Genomic DNA, 8,861 nt, shown 5'->3' with positions numbered 1-8,861 from the left:
TACATATGTACATGCCTGTATTTAGACCTCTATAAATGCCCTATGCTTTCTCGTTCTTCCCTCTATTTCCTTTAACTCTCCTCTTGTCCCACTATCATGTTCAGCCTTCATTTAGGTTTGAGTAATTCCTTTGGTTACATTGCCCTTAATCAAGCCCTACCAGGCCTCTTACACCCTCCTCGCCACTGTTACAGCATCCATATCTTCTGTGTTTCCTTCATGAGAGCAAGTATCGAGCAGGGTCATGATGTAAGAGCTAATTGTCAGTCAGGGTGCAGTGTAGCAACGATGAAACATACAACTTGCCTCTGGTTCTTAAATGCTTCCTCTGCCCTTCCCCCCCCCCCCACACCCCCACTATCATGATCCCAATTCTACCTTACAAATCTGGCTAGACCAGAGGATGTACACCGGTACAGATAGGAACTGGAAACACAGGGAATTCAGGACAGATGATCCCTTCAGGACCAGTGGTGTGAGTGTTGATACTGGGAGGGTGGAGGGAGGATGGGTTGGAAAGGGGGAACCAATTATAAGGATGTACATATAACCTCCTCCCTGGGAGACGGACAACAGAAAAGTGGGTAAAGAGAGATATTGGACAGTGTAAGATATGACAAAATAATAATAATTTATAAATTATCAAGGGTTCATGAGGGAGGGGGGAGCATGGAGGGAGGGGAAAACATGAGGAGCTGATGCCAAGGGCTCCAGTAGAAAGCAAATGTTTTGAGAATGATGGTGGCAACAAATGTACAAATGTGCTGGACACAATGGATGGATGGATGGATTGTGATAAGAGTTGTATGAGCCCCCAATAAAATGATGTAAAAAAAAAAAAAGAAAGAAAAAGAACTAATTGTTCTTAAATTGGAGCTAGGACTTAGCGCAAGCCCAAAATCTGTCCCTGGATCTATGTTTTTTAACTGCCTTTGGCTCCCTTTGGAGACTTCCTTGTTCATTTATGGTGGAGAATCTTATTGATCATCTCCCTGGTGCATAAGGATCTTCCATTAATGTTGTCATTGAGTAGCCATGGCACTGATTTTAAAAACACTGTTGAGAGAGGGATATTGGACCAGTGGAGGCTAATTCCATAACACAAGACCTGAAGTATTCACTTGTACAGAATCAATCCTTACATGGCTGGACACTATTTACACAATAGAGTTGGTTGTCAAGCCAAATTGACAATAATGTTCATTGACAATGTCGACCACAGGTCTGCTGGAATAATATGTATCTTAATCGAGCTAGTAGGGCATTAATACCATCTTTTTTGTTTTGTTTTATATTTGTTTTTAAATTTCCACATTTTTAACAGTTTTATTGGCATATAGTTCACATATCATACGATTCAATGGCTCAATCAGATCAAGAAGAGTTGTGTAATCATCACCACAGTTTTAGAACATTTCATCATTCTTATATTCATTGTCATTAGATTTCTATGTTCCCCAACCTCCCCGGCCATACGCCTAAGGAACCATTAATGCAGTTACTGTCTCTAGATTTGCCTATCCTGATTTCATACTTACAGAAAAAAAATTTTTTAACTTATAACAACAATAACAAAATAAAGCAGATAAAATCCAATCGAAAAGACAGCAGAAAATATTGAAAACTAGACCAAATTTAGATGGATCATAAGGGAGAACAAATGATAGGGTACCAAATTTTAACTTAACTGCATCTTCAACAATCCACTTTCTAATGCATTTTGCATGAGAGCTAGGCTATTCACATCCCTGGTCCATGGTCAGAGGGGATTCACCAGGGGCTTCATCCACATGTATTTCTCCTTCACTTTTTTTTTCCCCAACTGAAGCAGCTTTTAACTGGGTCAAAAGGGAGATCAAATGATACTACATTTTGACCCAACTCTGTCTGCCTTCATAGCCTGTATAATGCTCTCTGTCTGATAAGAGGGCTAGTCACATCCCTCAACTATGGTCAGAGAGGATTCAACAGAGGCTAAATCCATGTGTGGACCCTGTAAATGGATTTTGGGAATCCACTGTCATCCAAAGCCTTCTGCAAACCTGGTGTTCACAAGGCTGCAGTCTTCCTGGAAGCAGATTGCCAGATCATTCTTTCAGGGAGCACATGGGTGGATTCAAACCACCAAACTTTTGGTGAGCAGCCAAACACTAACCACTGCACCAACAGAGCTCTTTGGAAAGTCAATGGGCCTAATAACACGACAAAGGAGAGAGTTAACAACACCAACCAAGTGGAGAAGCTCAACCCCAAAATGGGACAGAAAGGGGATGTCGGGGCAAAGCGACTTGGTGTTATTTTCAGCTTTTGTTTAGATGCAAGATCACCAGAGAGGGCGATGTGAATACATTGAGAGCGAATGACGGAGGATCAGATGAACATGGGGGCTAAGCCGTGGTTCGAGGTCCCTGAGAAGAGGCAGGAGAAGGGATTGAAGACCGTGGAGAAGGAGCCTTCTCAGCTGGAGGAAGGGGCAATTCCTCCCTTGGCGGGGAGTGGAAGAAGAATACTGTTGGTATAGGTGGGTCTGCACAATTTGGTGAGGGAAGACATGAGAGGTCACATCTGATGGGTTCTCCTTTTCCTATGAAATAAGTGAGGGCGGCTCGTGTGTGTGGAGGGGGCGTGAGTGCATCGTGTGATGTGGTTCAGAGTGGACAGTCTAGTCAGATTGGTTAAGTTTGGGAAAATGTTTCAAGACTAGGAAGGTGAATATTCAGGGCTCTTCCTGGAGACTATGAATGGGTTCCGTTGACTACTAGTTTTGAATTTCTAACAAATGCATCTCCTCAGGTTTGTAATTTTTTTTTTTCCTGGAGCAGGCATGGAGAAGGCAGATAGTAGAGCATTTGGGGTTTAGGTTTTGTATAACATACGCATTACCTGAATATAGCTATACATGCATCTATGTGATATACTCTACTAAGCACTTGGCATGGGTCATCTCTAAAGTTTACTGCCAAACCAGTTGAGTCTGACTCACGGTGTGCCACAGTAGAACAGAGGGCTCCATCGGTTTTTCATTGGTTGATTTTTCAGGAGTGGGTTGCCACGCCTTGCTTCTAAGTGGCTCAAAACCTCCCCCTTTTTGGTTTGCAGCATGCTGTTTTTTGCACTGCTCAGGGACCTTTGAGTTGATTCTGGGACTAGGCCTCCAACCTGTCTCAGTTTCACCACTGAAGAGGTCACACGGGGACGAGAAGCTGAGGAACCATTTCTTTGCACTGTGGTCCCCTGCAGCATCCCAAAGGAAGGGCCCTGCATGGGAGCAAGTGGTGGGACGCCTGCCTCAGGCAGCATCTGTCTACTTTTGTCTCAGAGACTCCAACAGCTATCGAACCCTGGGAGAGTCAGGTAGACATGCGCGCACCTGAGTCTAAAACCCATTCCTTAAACTGTGGCCCCTTATAGGTTGTTGGGAACATTTTTGAGGCTGGTGGCCCTTGGGGGTCACTTTTGCTAAAATTAACTTCTTTAGTGTTGGGTGAAAAGGCATGGGAGGTAGTGACCAAAGGAAAGATGAGCAGAAAAGATGATGGTCAGCCAAGTGAAGGGGTGGGGTGTGTGTGTGTGTGTGTGTGTGTGTGTGTGTGTGTGTGTGTGTCCTTGTCTTACTGCGATGACGCTGCTGATGTGTGCAGTCCAGGTGTGGGGTGTGTGTGTGTGTGTGTGTGTGTGTGTGTGTGTGTGTGTGTGTCCTTGTCTTACTGCGATGACGCTGCTGATGTGTGCAGTCCAGGTGTGGGGTGTGTGTGTGTGTGTGTGTGTGTGTGTGTGTGTGTGTGTCTCCATGTCTTACTGCGGCGACGCTGCTGATGTGTGCAGTCCAGGAGAGAACTGGTTGCTTTGACTTCAGTGGCAGATGTTATTGATGCGCTGGGACTCCGGGTGGAAGCCCATCTTGCCTCTTGGGATTCTTCACTCGAGCATGACTCCTGGAAGGGATCGCTAAGTTAGGCATCTTCATCTTGCCATGACTGATGGAAGTGAATGGCTGCCTGGATGAATTCAAGCATGAGTGAGCCAACATTCACCGAATCGTTGCAACCGCACAGTTAGGGTGACTGATTCTGGGGCTCTTTTGTAGCTTGAGAAAAGAGAGGCTCTAGGCCCTGCACGTTTGATTATAAATCCAAGTCTGATTGCTAAGGGCCTGATCATCTTAAACTTGGTGTTACGTCCTTAGCATGGATGAACTAGCTTCCAAGGATACGACTCTTTATGGCTGCAGACGGCCACATCTTGTTCCTGTGGGGCAGCTGGTGGGTTTGAACTACTATCCCTTTGATTAGTGCTCAAGTACTTTAACCACAGCACTACCAGGGCTCCTCCCAGGCTCACAGGGGAGTGTAAATGAGAGATGAGATAGGACCAACCCAAACCCAAACCCATTGCCATGGAGTTGATTCTGGCTCATAGCCACTCTCTACAGAGTTTCTGAGACTGTCAATCTTTCCAGAAGTAGACAACCTTGTCTTTCTCCCCTCGAGCAGCTGGTGGGTTTGAACCTTGTGATTAGCAGCCCAACACCTAGCCCACAGTACCATCAGGGACCCTTGAAAATGGTCCCAGACTTCATTATTATTCATGAATATTTGCATTCGTCTGTACTGTAACCTCTTCTAATCTGGGGGAAGTTACCAGGAAATGGTATAGATGTTTCTCTGGGCTCTGCATGGAGATAAGACACCACAGCCGGCTCACGATGGCTTGTCGCTTGAGAGCTCATTTTTCATTTCCCACTTGTTCCCCCCCACCCCCCAGCATGCTCTGCCCTCCGAGCAGTCCCTCCCACCCCTGCTCTCCAGCTGACAGGCTCCAGGACTGGTATATGAATTAGCATTTCTGATCCCATACCATAGAAACATGCGAGTGTGCTGAGCTCCAGTTACATGTGTGGAAAGTATGACGCCATAGATGCAGAAACAGCTGACGGGCAGGTTTGGCAATTCTGGGCTCTGCTTCCATCTGAACATGACTTCGGGAGGTGGAGGCGCGGTTACTCACAGCACATGGACAAAGGGCGTGTCGATTCCAGTGCCAAGCTGTCACCCAGCCAGCTGTGGCCAAATATGGTCCTTCCCCTATGTCAGATTTCAAGGCGAGCTCTACTTCTGTAAACCCTGCCCAGGAGTTACACAAGAGTTGCATAAGAAGGGGTTTACCCCCCTTCAGGACTCAGAGTCTCACCCTTCTCTTCTGCTCCCACAGAAAGGACAAATTAACATCTGGCCCCGATTATGGGATTCTCAAATCTGTTCAAATTAAATTAGCTGCTGCCAGCCGCTACAGAGGAGTACCGTGTGTGCTCTTGGGGTAGGAAGCTTGTGGGTAATTTCAGCCAAGAACCATAGGCGGTATTTTGTGGGAGGAAGAACTGGAATCTCAGGGGAGCCCTGGGTAGCTTTTATAATGACTTCCACTATGGTCCTGGTGACTAGAGAACAGCATCAGGAAAAAGAATTGGGTTTGAATGCTGGGTCCCCCAGAGACTGGCTCTACTGCCGATGGAAACAGAGACGGGCGTGAGTAGCCACGCTGTCTGTGCAGACCCCCTGGCCCTGGGGCTGCTTGCCAAGTGTGCTGCCATGTTTTAACTCTCACACACCGGGCTCAGGCCTGGGCTCATCATGAGTCAATATTGACTTGACAGCAACTCTTGGAGGTAGTAAAATGGGGTACCAGCTTCACACAATCTTATACCAACTACAGCTTCACCCACCCCCAGACATCCAATAATCTCACTTCCAAAAAGACCCCCAAACACACTGCCATCAAGTTGAGCTGACTCACAGTGCTTCTGGGGGAGGGGGGGGGGCAGGGGCAGATGGAGACACAGAGTGATTAAGTCACGTTAACAAGACCACACACTAATTCATGACAGAGCTGGATGAGCATGATGATCCAAGACGTGATTTCAAAGGCAACTGACCCCCAAGCCCATACAGTCATACAATCGAATTCTGACTCATGCTGTCCTTGCTAGGTGCCATCGAGTTAGGTCCAATGCACAGTGACCCCACGTACAGCAAAGTGACACACCCGCCGGTCCTCAATCACCCTCGTAATTCTCCTTAAGTTTGAGCCCATTGTGACAGCCTTTGTCAACCCATCTAACTCCCAGCAGGCCCACATAGGGTTTCTAAGACTACCGATCTTTCTGGGAGCAGATGGTGTCATCTTTGTCCCTCGAAGTGGGTGGCTCTGGACCATCGTGGTCGGTGGTGTGAACCATTCTCCATTGCCAGGCCTTCCCCATCAGAAGATGAGCCAGTCTAGGAGGGAGAGCCAGGGTCAGGGTTGGTCTGGAGACAATTTTGTCCTCCTTCAGGATGTGGGAAAGCTGGACGCAGGCCAAATGCATATCACATGGGCCCACACACCTCATTTCTTCAAGACCTCAGTTCGAGGTAGGTTAAGAGAAATTACTACTCTAGATAGTGTTTCCCATTCCTTCCCTCTTTTATTCATTTAGTTTCCTAATTAGAAAATCAAAACATTAAAATTGGAATGGAGCTCAGAGAAGGAGAGGTAAAATCCAGGTGGTAGAGAAAGGTTTCTGAGGGCATCCCTTTGACTACAGGTAGATGATCCTTATCTTTTGTTTTTTTTTAATGCAGCACATTAGAAACTTCCTTTTGCTTCAAGTAGGAAATGCTTCACCCTTAACTGTTAAGACTTAAAGAGTCAGCTGACAGAAAGGGCACTGCTTTAGTGAGGAGGAAGAAGGTTCCTCCTACACCGTATCATCCCATTCAGATGCACCTCTTTTGTTCTGGGCACACCACTCTCATTTCTGGAACAGCAGCTCTCAAAGTGAGGCCCAGAAATACCTGGAGGTCCCCAAGGCTCTTTTATGGGAGTCTGAAAGATCAAAAACAATACTATACAGATACAAAGATTTTATATATATATATATATAAATGTATATATATATATATATATATATATATATACTGTGTTAGCATTTGTAACAAGGTGCAAAAGCACAAATTGAGGCAATGGCATTGAGTTATAATGGCTGCCATAGTATTCTTCACCACCATGCACTTATAGAAAAAATACCAGTTTCATTTAAAATGTTCTTCAAGATGTTCCTGACAGAGTAGTACAAGTGACTGGTTTTATTAGTAATTGAGCACAGATAGTTTTGTTTCCGTGCACTAAAGTGGAAAGTCTGCATAAAACCATTCTGCATACTCAAGTATGGTAGTTCTCATGAAGAGTCATATGAAGCTATGCTTTGGAGTTGCCAGCCAAACTAACCACTTTTTATGGAATATCATTTTTACTTGGAAGGACAGCTGGCAAATAATAATTATTCAGATTTGGATACCTGGAAGACATATTTTTTAAAAAATCATGAAACGGAAAATACTTTTTTTAAAAAAGTCACTTCAACTGAAAGATCTATTGCTAGCGATAGAATTTGAACTTCCCAGTAAGCAAGTGAAGACTAGAAAAATCTGCATGTGCCACTACGAGTTTGCCAGCTCCCCATGACTTCTGAGGAGCGTGGTGGTATTAAGGAATGTGATTGTTTGATATTGCATTTCAAAATGTGTCAACGCTGAACATTTTTCCAAATGACCCATGTACAAGATGTAGAAGATTCACTCACTGTACAAGACAAATAGGAGTTAATGTGACCATATGAAAGTTCATTAAAATGGTTTCAGATTCCAAAGGCAGTTCGTGGTTTCAGATTCCAAAGGCAGTTCACATTTTTAAAATTCCAAGCCTGTTTTTAGAAGATGGTGTTGTTGCTGGGCACCATCGAGGCAGTTCCGACTGGGAGCAACTCTGTGTACAACAGAAGGGAACACTGCGCAGTCATGCACCACCCATACCATGGCCATGTTTGAGCCCACGGCTGGTGTCACCGTCTCCATCCATCTCGCCGAGCGGCTTCCTACGTTTTTATGCAGTGTTCAAGGATATCCAAAATTATCCGAAGGAGCTTCTAAATATTCCCTCTCTGTTCCAACTGCACACCTGAGGTCAGATTTTCTTCATGTACTCAGTCAAAAAAATAAATAAGTAAAATACCATAATGGACTGAATGCTGAAGACAGGAGGCTCCAGAATGAAAAAAATTTGCAAAACAGCATAAACAACAGCATCCACTTTTGAGTATTTTTTCATAAGACACAATGCTGTTGATGTCATCAAGAAGAGTATTTCTACGTCAGTATCTTAAATTCTAATATGGTAAATACGGGTAGATGCCATCAACGATGTGCTGCTGTTAAAACAACCAGCTTCTTGGGGTAGAGAAGCGGTATCTGACGGTTTCTGTGATGTAAATACTCATTGTGGTGTATCTCAGGGTATGCACATGTCACTAGGTACCCTGGTGAAGCACTCAGCTGCCAGGCTCCACCAGTCACTCTGTGGAAGATGTGACAGTCTGCTGGCATTGATTTCCAGCCTTAGAAACCCTATGGGGCAATTCTACTCTTGTCAGCTGAAGGTTCTGAGTTGGAAGGGCTTCAGTGGCTACAGATGTTTTGGTCAGGTTAACACGGAATGCCAGGTTTGGAAGAGAGGTGTACTCATTACCACCCCGCCCCACCCCGACTCCAGCACACGACCGGACACAAGGGCAGATAACTTGCATGAACACAAGCTTAGATGCCGGCACTTACTTTGAAGAGTAATCCTGAGAATGTGGAGCTGGAGAACAGGTGTCATGGGATCAGCAACTCGACCTTTATCTCCGCAATGTCAGGAGTTCCTTGAGAGGTCAGACAGGGATGTGGACTCAGTTAAAGAAACACTTGAACCGCACATCCTCAAAACAACTTAGTATAAACATCCTAAAACATCTCTGCGGAAGATGAGGCTGTCCACGTCTGTAT

This window comes from Echinops telfairi, unplaced genomic scaffold (genome assembly GCF_000313985.2).
Source record: "Echinops telfairi isolate 266 unplaced genomic scaffold, ASM31398v2 ScPeMD7_7469;HRSCAF=8507_0, whole genome shotgun sequence".
Lineage (NCBI taxonomy): Eukaryota > Metazoa > Chordata > Mammalia > Afrosoricida > Tenrecidae > Echinops > Echinops telfairi.
The sequence above is the reverse complement of the archived record's forward strand: the minus strand, read 5'-3'. Positions refer to the sequence as shown.